Consider the following 18,003-nt stretch of genomic DNA (forward strand, 5'->3'; position numbering starts at 1 on the left):
ACCCATTTACATTTTAACAATACATCTCTAATTATACTGTTTCACAGGGGACCAAAGGTAGGTAAGAAAATAATCTCTCCACTGATTGATTGTTTGTAAATCAGAATTACACATTAAGAAAACGAAATTGTTCCTATTAGGTAAAATCCACCAGTGAGCCTTTGTATGAAAACATATCTTGCATTCATACTTCAGGGGAAAAGTAAACAAAAGTCATAAAAACCAGTGAAGGATTTCTAAAGTAAAACAGAGAACATTCTTTATCACTACAGGGATTGGCTTAGTGTAAAGAGCAGGTGCTGTCACAAGAAAGTAGTGCTATACAGATGTGTTACTATATTATGGGGAAAACGCATGATAACACTTTTCTAACTTTTCAGCGCTTATATAGCACTTTATTTATTTATTTGATAAAGCATAATCCAAGTAGAAATAAGTACAATCCTCTGTCACTATTTTATAGTTCAAGATTAAAAATCAGGTACAGTACAACTGTGCAGTGGGTATGCCCAATAGTGAAAAGCTATTAGATATGTTTTTCTCCAGAGATGGGAGAGTGGGAGGGGATGTTCATATAAGGTCAGAGCACTGATCATTTGCCTCTGCACCTCCACAGCACTCCCAACACACTCATTTAGAGACAGACGTGAGGTGAGTCTGAATTGCTATATCTTATACCTTTTGTACCCCTCCCCCCCAGTCCAATGTGTATGTTATACCAACATAGGTTTACCTACTGAGACTCACTTCGCCTCAAACCTGCTTGCCAAAGTCTCTGGCTTTGACCCACTGAGACTCATTAAATATAAGGGAGTCTAGGGTAGGGATTTTATTGTTTCTGTTTGTCAGCCTGTTCAGCCCTTAGAGAAAACACTAAAGTATTCTACAGCGATGGTTTAAAGCAGTGCACTAAAACCAGCATCCCGCCCAGTATGTTTAGGCGAACCTGCGGATAGCAACAGAGGGTCCTGTGGCACCTTTAAGACTAACAGAAGTATTGGAGCATAAGCTTTCGTGGGTCAATGCCCATTTCATCAGACGCAAGTAATGGAAATTTCCAGAGGCAGGTATAAATCAGTATGGAGATAACGAGGTTAGTTCAATCAGGGAGGGTGAGGTGCTCTGCTAGCAGTTGAGGTGTGAACACCAAGGGAGGAGAAACTGCTTCTGTAGTTGGATAGCCATTCACAGTCTTTGTTTAATCCTGATCTGATGGCGTCAAATTTGCAAATGAACTGGAGCTCAGGTAGCCATCTTACAGCAAAAAAACTTCAGGACCAGACTCCAAAGAGAAACTGCTGAGCTCCAGTTCATTTGCAAATTTGACACCATCAGATCAGGATTAAACAAAGACTGTGAATGGCTATCCAACTACAGAAGCAGTTTCTCCTCCCTTGGTGTTCACACCTCAACTGCTAGCAGAGCACCTCACCCTCCCTGATTGAACTAACCTCGTTATCTCCATACTGATTTATACCTGCCTCTGGACATTTCCATTACTTGCGTCTGATGAAATGGGCATTGACCCACGAAAGCTTATGCTCCAATACTTCTGTTAGTCTTAAAGGTGCCACAGGACCCTCTGCTTTTTACAGATTCAGACTAACACGGCTACCCCTCTGAAACCTGCGGACAGTTACAGATCATCTGCAGCCAGAGATGGTGAAAGCTGCCTTGTTTTTGTGCACTCTGCTGGGGTGCCAGAATGTCTGGAGGATACAAACATCAACCACTTCTGAATAACATTTCATACAAATTCAGTCTGGCAGACTGCTAAGAGGATAGTATGGGCCAGAGCTGCGCTGGGGTTGTGAGGAGCTGCACGGGCTCAATGGGAAGCATCGGGAGGGATTGCAGCTCCTATTTAGGAAATTCATTATAACACAAATAATAATCATTCATGCTGTGCCATCTTTTGGGATGACTCAGCATGATCACCTCTTTGCAGATGGCCAACTCTACTGACAGGGATTATGGGGATGGGACAGGGTTTTGGCCCTTCCTCCTGCTTTCTCTTCCCTGGTGGGTCGTGCCCCAGGGTGCACTAGAAGGAAGCAATCTAAATCAAGAATTATCTCCAGAAATTAGGGGGTCTGCCAAGCGGGGCCGGCATTTGACTCAGAGGGGCCCAGGTAGAAAGCTAAAGCCCTGCTGTGCAGGGCTGAAGCCCGGAGCCCCGCCACCTGGGTCTGAAGCAGAAGCCTGAGTAATTTAGCTTTGCGGGGCACCCTGTGGCGTGGGGCCCCAGGCAATTGCCCTGCTTGCTACCCACTAATGCTGGCCCTGGCTTTTATATGCAGAAAAACAGTTGTTGTGGCACAGGTGGGCTGTGGAGTTTTCATAGCATTTGGGGGGGTGAGGGCTCAGAAAGAAAGAAAAAGGTTGAGAACCCCTGGACTAGATGACCCTTGTGGTCCCTTCTAACCCTATGATTCTAAGACAGGGGTCGGCAACGTTCGGCACGCGGCTCGCCAGGGTAAGCACCCTGGCGGGCCGGGCCAGTTTATTTACCTGCTGACGCAGCAGGTTCGGCCGATCGCGGCCTCCACTGGCCGCGGTTCGCCGTCCCGGGCCAATGGGGGCGGCGGGAAGCCGCGGCCAGCACATCCCTCGGCCCGGGCCGCTTCCCGCCGCCCCCATTGGACCGGGACGGCGAACCGCGGCCAGTGGGGGCTGCGATCGGCCGAACCTGCCGCGTCAGCAGGTAAATAAACGGGCCCGGCCCGCTAGGGTGCTTACCCTGGCGAGCCGCGTGCCGAACGTTGCCGACCCCTGTTCTAAGACATGGATGATGGTAGAAAAGTGCTCTTGTAATCAAATGGAGATCAAACAATGAGATGGGGTTACTGGGGTGGGGTTAGGGTGACTAGATGTCCTGATTTTATAGGGACAGTCCCGATTTTTGGGTCTTTTTCTTATATAGGCTCCTATTACCTCCCACCCCCTGTCCCGATTTTTCATATTTGCTGTCTGGTCACCCTAGGTGGGGTGGGATGGAGGGGTGTTTGGCTAGTTGCTACTTTAGAAGCTTCCAAGAGCAGACAAAATCTAACAAAACTCCAAGATTAGGAACCTGAACTGCAAGTGGTAGATACCACCTTAACCAATTTTTGTGCTTGCCACCCCTAACATCATTTTGTTCTTGTCTGGGTTGAGCCTCAGCCACATGACCTAAACCCTTTACTCTGTTTCATAAAGACTGTGTTGTTCATAGCCAGGAAATGCAGAGGTGGGTGTCATCAATGTAGTGCATGCACCTCAATCCCTGTTTCCTCCTTATTCTCTTAGCTTGGTATTCAATAGTTGGGGTGACAAAATGGACTCCTTCATTACCCACCTTGTGGTAGAAAAAACAATTGTTTAAGACCTGATAGAAATGAATGGAGCCACACAAGTGACCTGAATAAGAGCTCTGTATAGCTCAAAAACCTGTCTCCTTCACCTACAGAAGTTGGTCCTGTAAAAGATATTACCTCACCCATCTTGTCTCTCTAATATACTAGACCAACACAGCTATAACAACACTGCAAACAGTTTTTCCAAAGGTATTATTTTATTAATTCTCTTGTCAATGTAAAATAAACATGCAGTGGTTCCCAATATAAAATTAGATAAAGTAAATATCATAAAACTCATTTTTTTTTTCAAGCAAATGACTATAAGGCATTATATTACAGCTTCCAAAATATGCTTTTAACTTAGACTTGAAAGGCTGTTAACAACTATATGTAAAGAAAATTAGAAAACAAATAACCCCCAGACAACTGCCTGTGGTAAATCAAAATATTAGGAGGAGAATAATATGCAGGAGAAATGGAAACATTTCACATGAAGCATACTGTAGCTTTCAGGTACTTACAATTCATATTTTCTTTTTTTACCAGTGCACTATGTCTGAGGCTCATTTTGGTGTAGCAAAATTGCAGGATCAACCAATAAAATGCATTAAAAAAGCAATTTGCAAAAAACATGCTGAGATTTAACAGCTACTGTATATAATAGGCCACGCACTACTACTAAGTTGTTATACCTCAGCCAGAATGGTCAGTATCATCACAATTTCTATTGAACTTGAGACGTAATAGGCTGATCATTACTGAACAATTATTCATACATTAAATTTAAATCACAATCCAATGGCACATAACCCCACTCTCACAGTCTCTCAGAATATTATGTTCCAAACTCAGAGGTCAGAGTCACCAAGCTCTGTTTTGATTTATTTATTTAATTATTTAGCGGAGCAGTTGTTAATGTCCAATGGGTTTTTTTAGTGCTTTGTTAGTAAGAAGCTATCACAATCATACTGCATGTAAAGATTAAATGAATCCTAAATCAGCCATTGTATGTATGACTTTGTTTTTCTATCATTCAGAATTATTTGATTTCATACTGTTTAGTGAAGTATGATGGTACCAGAAATACTGAAATGGAAGAAGAAGCTGGTCTATTTAGTGTGTGAGTAGCAATGCCTAAGCCACTGATGTGGGAAATTGTGTCTGTTTCTTTTCCCTCAGATTAAGGCCATATTATCCCTCTAGTTTAGGTACAGAGGTATAAAACTGACTGACTGGAAAATGCAGTCAAATCAGCATTGTTTCCACCTTCCTTCAATCCTCTACATATACCATTCTACCCAAACATTGTGTGGTTGATGTTTTGGGGTAGAAGGAATCAGCTGGCAGGGATATGGGGTGGAACAAAGCATCATCCCCAGCCAACCCCATGGCATTTACATTGGAAATTGCATTGGCAATTTCAACATTTAGGCCTGGTCTACACTGGGGGGGGGGGAGGGAAGGGGGGGAGAATCGACCTAAGATACGCAACTTCAGCTATGAGAGCAGCATAGCAGAAGTTGCGTATCTTAGGTCGGCTTACCTCGACTTACCCCATTTATACTTTCATCTGTGCATCTCAAAGCACTTCATACAAGTGGGTGAATATCATTATCCCTGATTTACACGGGAGAATCTAACGCACAGCAGCGTTGTGACCTGCCCAAGGCAACTCAGCTTGTCGTTGTCAGTGCTTGGAATATAACACTGGGCCAAGCTTTTCAAAAGCGGATGCCTACAATTAGGCTCTTAAGTCCATATTTCAGCACCTAAATAGCGATTCTGATTTTCAGAGGAGCTGAATGTTTACCAAATCCCACTGTAAACGAGAATCGGAGGAGTTGCTGATTTCTTAGAATGATTTTCATATGTACTGTGATAGGTATCCCAATTTACATCTGAACTCACAGCATCTGAACATCTGTCAGAAGGTGGCGGTCAGAAAATCCTCTGGACACGTGAAAGTCAAAACAAACTGCTAAAAGGGTAGGAAAGGAAGTGGGATCCTAACTCCATGCTGCCTGTCCTAACAAGTTGCTTAGCAGAAATGGGTGACGTTTTTAAAAAGAATGGAGGAAAAGTTCAGGCACCAGGAGTACCCCTGAGTACTTGATATATACAACGCAATGCAGCCTCATGATTCTACAGCCTAGTGCAGGGGTGGCCAACCTGTGGCTCTGGAGCCATATGCAGCTCTTCAGAAGTTAATATGCGGCTCCTTATATAGGCACCAACTCCGGGGCTGGAGCTACAGGTGCCAAATTTCCAATGTGCCGGGGGGTGCTCACTGCTCAACCCCTGGCTCTGCCACAGACCCTGCCCCCACTGCACCCCTTCCCATCCCATCCCCTCCCCTGAGCCTGCCATGCCCTCGCTCCTCCCCCACCCCTCCAGAGCCTGCTGCATGCCATGAAACAGCTGATCGGGAAGTGCGTGGAGGGAGGGAGGGGGAGGCGCTGATCGGCAGGGCTGCCGGTGGGTGGGAGGCACTGGAAGCGGCCGAGGGGGGGGGGGGGGCGCTGCTGATGTATTACTGTGGCTCTTTGGCAATGTACATTGGTAAATTCTGGCTCCTTCTCAGGCTCAGGTTGGCCACCCCTGGCCTAATGCAATTAACTGTATTTACAAAGATGTGTTTTGTTTTTATTCCATTGTTTTCACACATTTGTTTTCAGTTGGCTGAACAATTTTAGCACAATTTACAAACAACTTTAAGTAAAATGGGAGGATGAGCCCTTAAAGGTAAATATTCTGCATGAATTAAACTGTGAAGCTCTTGTGAATGGTTTGGATACCTGTGGCGACACCAATGGTGCAATTTCATAGCCAGCACCCTATGAGTGTTTTCTCTTTTCCTTCTAATGTCATCTGCCGAGCTGCACTTTCCAACAGAGCATTACCAATAGAGCAGGGGAGAAACTGAATTTCCCTTCCATGAATAACTATGAGAATTGGGGGGAAATGTTTAGTCCCAAACTGGGACAAAAAGCCAAAACCTCAAAAATTTTTTTGCAGAAGTGAAATTCCCCAATGTTTCATTGTGGAAACACCAAAATATTCTGGCAGCAGGAATATTTCCAAAACCAAAATAAGATCCCCAGGTTCCCTGGGAGTCCTGGCTCCACATAAGTCCACCCGGCAAGCTGCCATGGAAGCCCTAAGAGTCCTGGGAGTGTTGGTTCCACAACTGCCCACCAGGTGAGGAGCTGGGAGCCTGGAAGCCCTGGGAACTCTGGCTTCATGGCAGCCCACCTGGACTCTCCAGCACCCTGCTAAGCATGACTGCCAGGAAGCTTGGGATGCCAGGGAACCCCAGTTTTGTCAGGCAGGCTGCCGATGAGGTTGGCAGGAAGGCGAGCTAGCAGGAAAGTAGGCAGGTTTCCATGGCAGGTTTTGTTGAAATCGACATGTTCCTGTGGAACATTTTGATTTCGACAAATTGACATTTATCAAAGAGATGATGCTCCATTGGAAGCTTTCCAACCAGGGTCTAATTGCTGCAGGTGAATCTCTTAATTTTCATTTCATCATTAAGAATAAGATTCATGAAGGGCTTGGAATTTATGGCCCTCAATATGTGAGGTGCTGAATTTTAACTTCCTTTGACCACAATGGAGTTGAATATACCCAGTACCTTGCAGGACTGGAGGATAAAGTCAATGAGAGTTGAAGGCACTCATCTTGAAGAATTGGGTTATATATATATTTTAATGAAAAGTTTTGCACTAGCTTCACCAGTACAGCTGGCTGCTTTACACTGTGATGCAAAGCATGTGTAAACGGGGTTTACAGCTACTTCATCTCGGACGAGTGGCTGAAGCGCACTGGTGAATCTGCCTTTTTGTCTTAGTAGAAAGTTTAAAAGCTGCAATTCTGTAAGTAAAGTAGACAAAATGACCTGATGTTTTCTTCTTAAGAAGAGAGAGATTTTTTTTTTAGAAGTCATACACAGCAAACATAAGAAAAGAAAAAGAAAAATACGAATGATCTCTTCAATAATCATGTTTTCTTTGTGCCAGATGGGCCAACACACAATGAACAAATACATACACATTCAGAACACTTTTCTTTTACAAAACAGAACATTGATTTTTTTTTATGGGTCCTATATAAATTCATTATTCTAGTCCTAACCGCCTTTCATCGTACTGGCAAATATTAAAAATGAAAAGAGCCATTAGAGCAGCTGGGAAAACAGCAGAAAGGTGATTCTTGGGAAGCATTCGTTCCTTATGTTTCAGAAAAATGAACCCTTATACGTTACAACAGCAGTAGGCACTGAACTATTCTGCATCTATTCATTTTCACCGTACCATAATTGTCTCTGTTTTTTTCTTTTCCTCAGTTATTACCCATTGTGCAAAAGACCAAGTATTGGATATATTCAAGTCCTGTTTTTGTTGCTGGGAACAGCTATTCAACAACTAGTGGTCTCTGCTGCCAAACTGCTTCTTTAGCATAGTGGCTGAATAAATTGCTTAGCCTACAGCTGTGTACCTCCTGCTATTAAAGAGATCCTTGTGAATTATTCAGATATCGAATCCTGCTGACCTCCTATATAATAAAATTCTAGTTAAATTTGCTTTAATGTATAAGGCAGGTTTTTGTCATTATCTTTATTTTGTCTCAACTGTTAATGTTCATTCAAATGAAATTATAAGAAATAGTTTTCGTGTCCTGCTAGTTGCTCACCAGGTGGCTGTAGCTTTCTTACTTAGTTATTTTTTTATTTATATCAGAACATGTTTTCCAATGAGCTAATGTTCTCAACTTGGTTCATAGAGGTGGGGGGCATCTAAGTGCCAGAGATGGACAGACAGATAAGGAAGGTATGTGTACGTCATCATTGAAAAACTGCTACAAAATCTGAGGATTCATACTCTCTTCACTATTAACTGTCTTTGAATCATAGAGTTTAAGGCCTGAAGGCTTTAACCGCTAGAAACCATTAGAGTACCTAGTCTGACCTCCTGTGTGGTACAGGCCACCAACCCCACCCAGCATCCATGCACTAAACCCAACAACCCAAATTAGACCAAAATATCACAGCATCCAGGAATCTAGACTATTATGTGCCATAGGCAGAGACTAGGAGGGACCGAGGTGCACCCAACCCTAAAGCCACCACAATGGCAGAGAAATAATTAAGTGAGATGTACCCAAATAATCCTGGCAAGTGACCCACATTCACATGCTGCAGAGCATACTGGGGCCGCGGGGGGCACAATGTAAAGGGGAGGACATGTGAACGCCCCACGTGTCTCCTCTGGGAAGAACTTCCAGCCACCAATGCCACTGGGACCACAGGAGCAGGGAGCCAATGCCGCTGGATCTGGCTGGGGCCAGTCCTGGCACCTTCCCCAGTGACCTCCTCCCTGTGCCCACCTTGGGGATTGCCGTGTTTTCCCCGCCTCATCAGAGTTACCTGCAGGGTAGGGGGGACTCTGTCTTCCCGTTGTGCCTCCCCACCGACATGTTCTCCCTGACAGCCAGGCCAGGCCTGGAGCAGAGGGTTGGGACAGAATATAAGACAGAGCAGCGTCTCATGCCAGCCACTCCAGGTCACTGCCTCTGTGCAGCGTGGCTGCTGCCTGAGACAGAGCCTGGCTGGGGAGGTGGTGGCAACCCACCCCCTCTGCTCCCTGGCTGCTGGCGACAGGGGCCGAGCAAGTTGAAAATGTGCTGGGGCAAGGGGAGGACTCCAGATCGCTCAGCTCCATCCCTAGCAGCCAGGGAACAGAAGGGTCAGCTGCTGCTGCCTCCCCAACTGGGATCTTACAGGCACAGAGCAGCAACCCGGAGCGGCTGGCATGAGAAGTGTCTAGTCCCTCCCCTTCTGCTCCCTGCCCAGGCCTCACTTCCAGGTACAAGGGTCGGGGCAGTTGTGGCAGGAGAAGGCCAGAGCTCCTCTCCCTCCCCTCCCCAGGACGAGCATAAATCTGCGGGGACTTGACCCCACTTGCCCCTCCTATGTGTCGCCTATGCTGCAGAGTAAGGTGAAAAAACACTAAGGTCACTGTCAATATGACCTGGGAAAATATTCCTTCCCAACCCCACATATCGTGATCAGTTAGACCCTGAGCATTTGAGCAAGAATCAGCCAGCCAAGCACCTGCGTGAGAGAATGCTGAGTTCCATCTCAGAGCCCTGGCCTTCCCTGTCCAATGTCCCATCTCCAGCTATGGCCTTCCCTGATGCTTCAGAGGAAGGAGATAAATAAATTATATATATGTATTCATTGTGGGGGGGAGGGAGGGAGACAACCTTACCTGAGCCCTGCAGGTGGCCTGCTGAAATTCTGAAGCACAAGAATTTAGGAATATAAGACATAAACTGGAAGTGAGCCCCAGGGCTACTGAACCTATGCTGCCCCCCACCATCACAGACATACCCTGTCATACCATTTGTCCAGCTCTCTTAAAACTAATTATGTTGCTTGCTCCCCAACTCCTTTTCAGAGGCTGCCAATGGAATAGCAAGACTGTGAGCAGGACTGAGGGTTCTCAGAGAACTGTGTTAAGAAGCTGGAGTCGTGTCTATCTACATTATGCCAGGGCTCCAACATAGGACCTAATCTTGCAACCCTTATTTCTGTTTGTAGTCCCTCTGAGCAAGTAGGGAAACCTAAACTGCTGTGACATGCTCAATGAGAAGGACAGAAGAAGGTGTAAGTTACATTGGCTTTTGACTCCATCTAGACTTTCGTGGATGCCTTTAGATTGTCCTAGACGCACTCAGATTCAGTGCTGAATCTGGCACTGTGAGACACGCTAGTTACCGCACTTAACTGCTTCAAAGATACATCTCATCTCCAGGGATCCGAGGAAAAAAATCATTGTCTGAAGAAAGATTGTGGCTACTGGGCATCTCAACATCAAGCATGATTAGAGGGAGGAGAAAATGAGTGGGTCCCTCGAAGCTTCATAAAAAATGCAGAAAATGCTCCAGGGGAAAAATAACATGGGCCAGCTGTGTGAGAACAGACATGTTTTTCCTGCACAGACTCTAGCCATCTGTCTGAAATGCTACTTTCCAAAAGTCTTTCCAGTTGACCACTTTAGGGGAAGTTTGAGAAGTGCTTAGAGGAGCACCAGTTTCTTCAATCCCCTACTCCCAGTAGGAGTCTCCTGCTAATCCCTTTCCCCTTCCCAGGAGGCTCCTCCTGTTCTCACCCTTCACATCTCCCTATTTAAGGATGAGAAATGTACCATAGTTTGGCTGCTTCCAGCTCAAATGCTTAGGTCACCAATGGGGCATCACAGGTTAAGGAGCACAACATTAAGCAAACTGTTTGCACTTACAGTCTGCAGGACCAAATGAGCAAGCCTTGAGTCTTGTATTTTGCTAGTCTTTTGCACTAATATAGAAGCTAGCTATCTCCAGCACAATATGCTGGGTAATCAGCTGTATCTTCCTTCACACTAACCTGCTGAAACCCCAATATAGGTAATTGAATAATAACCTTGCTTTCTTCACCAATAATCCTGCCAAATCCTCCCAAACCATTGCTTTCCTATCTCTGGTCTTGTCTGTTAGGGTCTGATTCAAAGCCCATTAAAGTCAATAGAAAGACTCTGACTTTAATGGGCTTTGTATCAGGCCCTTATATGATAAACTGTTCAGGGCATGAAGCGAGTGTTATCCTATGCTCCATAAAGCACCATATGCATTTGAGGTGGTACATAAATGATTATTAGCAATACTAAGTTAATTGCAGTGTTAGATACAACAGAATCATTATCACAGCCCTCTTATTTAATTGCCTTTAACAACAGGGTGACAGGTTCTCTGATTCACAGCTAGTGTAACACATCCCCCTTTTCTTTTTAAATGATCTTTGACCTTAAAATATAATTTAAACAAACCACCTCAAGGAAGTTTAAATATATCCAGAGTAAGAAAGCCAACATCACTATGTGGTTTGTTGCAATATCAGACTATCAGTATCACTGTAGTTCTCAATGAGGATATAATTGTTTTATCTAGACAATCCCTAGATTACCTATACTGGTTGTCTTGTGACATATAAACACAGTTGTACAGCAAACAGAGTTGTTATAAACCAGTTCAAACTGTAAAAATCAGATCTGGGCCCAAGAGGGGTGTTTAGATACAGGGTTTAATTTAGACCATTACAGAGAGAAGGGAATCACCAGTGAAATTAGATCTAGAACCAGGTTCAGACATATTCAGATCTGGATGTTTGGAAGATAGATACAGAGATACGGTACTACCATTGATTGTGATTTATTTAAGATCCTGTACACTGTGTTAAGCTGAAATAAAAAGTAATTTAAGTACCGGTATTTTAAATTGTTTCAAAGAATTCCAGCTGACATGTCATACATTGCTTCTTCATCCACACACTTTGAAGTCAGGAAAAATACCTCCACAGTCAGTACTAACCTTCACACTTGTTGGCAATTTCTGTAGAGAGGCTAATCAATGACTGGACTCAGAATGTGAACTACCTCTTTGTCTCTAGAGGTAGAGGTCCCTCTAAGTCAATGGGGTGGAGAGCATGGGCATCCTTGTATGCTCACCACTCACACAAGCTTCCACCCACCAGAATGTGGCTTGGTTTGAAAATTAATCAATCCCTTTAGCTGCTGGATCATTTTTGTTGCACTCCTCTGAAGTCCCTGTAGTTTTAAAATATACTTCTGGTAATGAGATGCCCAGAAATGAACACAGTATTCAAGATATTATCAAACCTGACCTGGATGGAGTGGGACCTGTAATGTTTGTTTCATACTGAAAACTAAGTGATTGTATTGCATACTTTCTCACTGAAGGTAAAATTCATATGCAGTTGCCTTAAACACATAGGAAACACTTGTTTATTTTTTATCTTCGGTACCTCCATTATTGGTCCCTCCAGACTGGTGACCATTCTGGCTGCATTTCCTTTAAGGGTCTGGGTTCTGTGGCTCAAACTCACTTGTTTGCCTGTCTTTTATTTTGCATTTCCCCCAGGTTCAATTACTGAGAGGAAAAATATCACTCTGCTGTAGCCTTGGATTCGTTTGGGGGGCAAATACACCTGTCACATTCTTTATTCAGGTTCTTTATTCAGGCAGCTACTTTGAGTTAATTAAGAAGGTGAGATTGATGAAGCACACACGGAGACTTTATGAGTTTTATTCAGTACAGACAAATATAGTTGAAATCATAGAAAAATAAGAGTGCACACTAAGTATAACAGAACGACTCCTGGGATCATGCATACTTACAGCCTCATGACCAGTGCACAATAGAACAGTCCCTAATGCTGACATACTTACAAATTATAGAGACTGGCAACAGCACAGATAGAAGAAAAAGTAAGTGGATATCTCGCAAGAGGAGATAACATTTTGGGCTGTCACCTTAGCCACTCTCAATGTCCCACTTGTAAACGTGCAAGCATCAGGTTTTATACCCACCCCCTTTTCCATTTACATATCTGTGACCATATTTACTTAGATCTTGGATCCTCATTTATATGTGGCTTTCCAGGTACCCATAATTAGGTTTCTGATTGCTGACAGAAGCCATTTACAGCAATACTGCATTAATGCATTTCCCAATGCTTCCAATACATTAATGTGGTTAACCTCAAGTTTACACATATTAAAAGTCCCCTAGAAATCTATTATTTCAAGCATAGATTGTTCTTTCACAAAAGCTCTCATGGCTATATCTTATAACTTTAGGTCATGCTGCTTATGATAACTCTTATACCCTTATGCTAAACCTTATAACTATTAATACTATAGACCTTAGCTAATTGCCAAACCTGCCTTAATATTAATATTTAAACTGTACATTCTCATACTTGCATTTCAGGTATGTTGGCTTCACTCTTAACTATTAAAGCCAGTTTGCACCACTATATAAATTAAGTTTGTCTCAAATCCTCTCCAGAATCAGGTTATGGGTCCCAGGTTAGCCACTGCAATAAACTATATCTAAACATACAATGGTAAATATAGTTCTGCTGTATAACCTGAGAGGCAGTGCTCGGAGTCTCAGTCTTTAAATGTTCAAGAGGATTTAATGGTAATCACTCCAGTTTTTTAAACTGTGCTCTTGTGGTTTCGAGAAGTTTCAATTACTCAAGATAAGAGTTTCCTTTGTGGAGTAATTTTAGCTGCGTGATCTTAACTTATTGTATTTCTGCTTTGATGGATTAAGCCCATGCGTTGAGTACTGTTCTTTGGATAATAGCCAGAGTTACTCATCACCCAAAGTTGCATGCTTTTTTGAATGATGAATTGGTATCTCTTCAATATTTCTTTACCTTTTTTCTGTTACAGGTGACATATTAGTCCAATCATGCTCCCATGGTGGTCAATGGCAAAATCCCCATCGACTTCACTGAGAGGAGAATTTGGCCAATAATGAATCCCTCTCTTTCTCTCTCTTGTTATGCTGCTTAAAAATATCTCATTCTCTTCATCAGATATATGCAGAGTTTGGGTAGGAAGGAATGTTCTTAATGTAGATGGGTTGCTGAGACTGGAAGTGGGAGTCGCAGATGCCCAGATCCTCAAAGGTATTGAGATGCCTAACTCCCATTGAAACCAATGGGAATTGGGTGCCTAAAAATCTTTGAGGATCTGAGCCAGAGTGACTCAGCCATTTAAGGGGTTTCAGCTTGTCTCCCAGGATTAGGGGTGGGGGAGAAGGGAAGAGGGAATGTAAACAGAGACAGAAGTGAAGGGAGGAGTGTACTATCAGGGTAAGAAAGATCCTGGGCAATGGGAGATAGCAAGGGCTCCAAGGATTGATGAGTGAGGCCACATAGTAAGGCAAGGCCTCGAAAGAAGGGCTGGGACCATGGCCGGCTCCAGCTTTTTTGCCACCCCAAGCGGCGAAGCGGGGGGAAAAAAAAAAAGCCGGTCGGCGGCACTTCAGCAGTAGCTCAATCGCGCTGCTTCATTCTTCAGCGGCAATTCGGCGGCGGGTCCTTCGCTCCCTCTCTTCCTCTTCGGCGGCATTTCGGCGGCTACTCAAAGAGGAAGAGAGGGACCCGCCGCCGAATTGCTGCCAAAGACCAGCTGTGCCGCCCCTTTCTATTGGCTGTGCCAAGCACCTGCTTCCTTCGCTGGTGCCTGGAGCCGGCCCTGGCTGGGACTTGGGGACTGCAGGGATAAGAGAGGATCCCATAGATAGAGTGAAAGCTAGGTTTGAAGGTTGAGGAAGGAGAGAGGGGTGAGGGAGGAAGAGATGATGGATAAATACAGTTTTCTCCCACATGACCTTTACTGTAATGTGTCCCAATGTTTGTTATGGATGGGAAAGAAGGTGGGAGAAGAAAGAATGGACAACTTTATCGTCCTCCTTCCCTACTGTAGCAGGGTGGCCTGCCCTGTAAGGGCCAGGAGGCCTGGTGGCCAGTCAGTCCTGTTAAATTAGCCCTGCCCTACTACACTTGCACTAGATGTTGGAGTTAAGAGGAGGAGAGCCCAGCAGTTGAGGGCTGACGTGGGAGAAGAGCAGATGGACTTCTAGCTGGGGATGAGAAGCCAAGAGCCAGGAGCTGTCTGAGGACTGTGGCCAGCCTGAGCCCTCAGTAGGACCATTGGCCTGGACCAGACTGGTGGGTGGACCTTTGTCCAGGTACCTGTTGATGGGTGTTGTGACAGACCATTGCAGCTGGGGTTTGCCTGTAAGGAAGGAGGCCAGATGCTGAGCCTGGCTAGGATGAAGAATCCTCTGTTTGTGCTTTTGTTGGCCTTTTTCTAAAGGACTCCATTGCCCTGGAAGGAGTTGAACTCTCTTAAGTGGCCTGGCTGGAGTAGGACACAGAGCATGATGGGGAAGCTGAGGCAGAGCAGCTGCAATTCCACACTATACCATGAGGGGCCACTCAGGATGGTGAGTCTTGTACATCCATCATCTCCCTCATTCCTGCCAAATCCTTTCCCCATAATACGCCCCATCCCCTCCTCCGTCCACATCCCAATTTTTCACTTTGAAATCTTCTCAACCTGCAGCGGAGGTTTGGTCGGCCAGGAGATGGGGAGCTCTTCTGCCTACATCCTTGTCACATATGTTGGACTCTAGCCACCACTGTGGCACAGCACACACTTAGCCATCTCTGCCCTGGGCCCCACTTCCCCCTGCAGTCCCTGTGCTCCCTGGAGTGCCTTTTCTGATGTCTTGGACTACACTGAGCAGGGGACTTTGGTTGTGCTCCACTGCTGTGCAGAGGCACCCAGGAATGGGAGGTTTCTTGCATCAACCAGGCACAGTCTGTCCCTGTGTGCTTAGAAACAAATGTGGGCTTCAATAAATGTTTTCATCTATTGTTTTATTCTCTCTGACCGCTGTTTCATTCCTTAAATTCTGGCCTACACTAAATGACTACTAAAAACTGCAAGCACTCATTGTAAGATGTGTAATGGATGCACACAGAAGGTGGTGGTTTTTTTTCCCCACTAGGATTTGTTCTCCTAAATCCCTTAGGCCCCTTTTAAAAAATTGAGAATTTCATTTTGTATTTCCATTTGCATTGGAATCTTCATGAGCTGGTAAACAGTGCTCAATTTACAGTACAAAGATTGTGACAACCCTTTGGTAAAACAACATACTAACCAAGTCCTGTAAAAGATGAAGATTCTAAATCTTTGAAAGTACATGCTCCCAACTTAAACGCATCAAAATCCTGTGGAGCATGCAAGGCAGGGCTTGTGTGCACTCCCCAGATATATACTCAAGCAAATGTCAAGGTGTGTGTGCTCTCGAGTTTGAGAATGTGCTTTTGTATATACATATTTGAAGATCCAGATCCACAGTGGTTAGCTCAAAAGGACTTTAGATATTATTACATTGCAAAACAAGAAAATACTGTGAGAATTTCTTGTGAGCTTTTCGGGGTGTTTTCTATTATGGGTAAGGCTAGAAACCTTGGAAGAAATGCTTTTTTGTGGTATTTCAGTATTTTTGTTTTAGGTCCTGACTAAAACCAAGGGACTTGATTTTTGATCTCACATTGGTATAACTCCACTAGCGCTAATGGAATTACTACAAATTTACAACAAATATAACAAGTATCAGAATCAAGCCCAAGAAGTGCAGAGAGGTGTACGAATGGTGGGGTGGGAGAGAAGCCAAAACCCCTGAACTTTATTAAATATAAAAAATGGATACAGGCTGGATTAGAAGGATGAGTGAAGGTTGTAGGTAGCTCTTACTTTATTCAGACTGGCCCAGCCATTCCCACTGATCATCTGGGAAGAAGGCAATATATACAGTTATAAAAGGGATTGACATTTTTGCCCCTCAGGCCATCAGTGAGCTTTGGCTTTTTTCAGAAAACCAAAGATTTTCATGTTTACTAGATGTTTTATTTTCTTTCACAATCAGTATTCAATAGAATAATAGTTTTTGCATTTCATTGCATTGAGGGACCAGTCTGTAGACTGTTATTTTGACAGCAGGTTTGAAAACTTAACTTCTAATTCCATACTTAAGTTAATAAATAAAAGTGACCTGGTTTTCACAACTGATGAGCACCTGTAACTCCCACTGAAATCAATTCTTGCACTTGCTATACTCTCATAAAATACTCCAGACTAGGGTGACCAGATCACTGACAGGAAATATCGGGACGCTGCCCCTTCCCCCCCCCCCCCAGGGCCCCGGGCACATGCGGCACGTCCCGCCGCCCCGCAGGGAAGGAGCCGCTGGAGCGAGAGGCGTGGGGCTCCGGACCCCAGCAGCGGTGGGGGAGAGCAGCTCAGGGCCGCGCGAGTGGGCACGTAAAGTTTATCGGCTTGAGGGGGGGGACCCCGGCCGGCTCCTTGCCCTGCCCTGTAGGGGGGTAGCGTCCCCGCCCCGCACCAGCATGTCTCGCCGGCCGCCACAGGCCAGGTAAGGAACCGAGTCCCTCCCTCCCCCCGGCTCCTCAGCTGAGCAGCATTCCTCCTCCCTCCCAGGCTTGCAGCTGGAATGCCGGCACAAGCCTGGAGGGAGGGGGTGGTGGCCAGCTTACAGTTCCTGCGGCTAGTGAGTACGGGCACCGAGCGGGCAAGGGGGCTGGCAAGGGGGCTGCTCCCCCAGGAGGGTGATGGGGGGGCTCAGCTGAGGAGCCAGGACGAGGGGGGAGGGGGCGACTCGGCTCCTTACCTGGCCTGTGGCAGCCGGCGTGACATGCTGGCGCGGGGCAGGGAGCCGGCCGGGGTCCCGTCCAAGCCAATAAACTTTACATGGCCACTCGTGCGGCCCCGAGCCGCTCTCCCCCGCCGCTGCTGGGGTCCGGAGCCCCCCGTCTACCTCCTGGGGGAGAAGCCCCCTTGCCAGCCCCCCTTGCCCACCCAGTGCCCCTACTCACCAGCTCCAGGAACTGGAAGCCGGCCACCACCCCCTCCCTCCAGGCTTGCCCCGCCATTACAGCAGCAAGCCTGGGAGGGAGGAGGAATGCCACATGCATGGGGAAGAGGCGGGGCCAGGGCGGGGATTTGGGGAGGGAGCCAATGGGGGGTGGAGGGGGCGGAGTCGGGGGAGGGGGGGCAAGAGCCCTTCCGGGAGGGCAAAATTGCTTGTTTGTCCAGTGTCCCGACCGCACATCGGTCGGGACGCGGGACAAACAAGCAAATATCGGGACAGTCCTGATAAAATCAGGATGTCTGGTCACCCTACTCCAGACCTGCCACTGTTCAACCCTATCTGCTTCATT

The sequence above is a fragment of the Emys orbicularis genome, chromosome 2 (assembly GCF_028017835.1).
Source record: "Emys orbicularis isolate rEmyOrb1 chromosome 2, rEmyOrb1.hap1, whole genome shotgun sequence".
Lineage (NCBI taxonomy): Eukaryota > Metazoa > Chordata > Testudines > Emydidae > Emys > Emys orbicularis.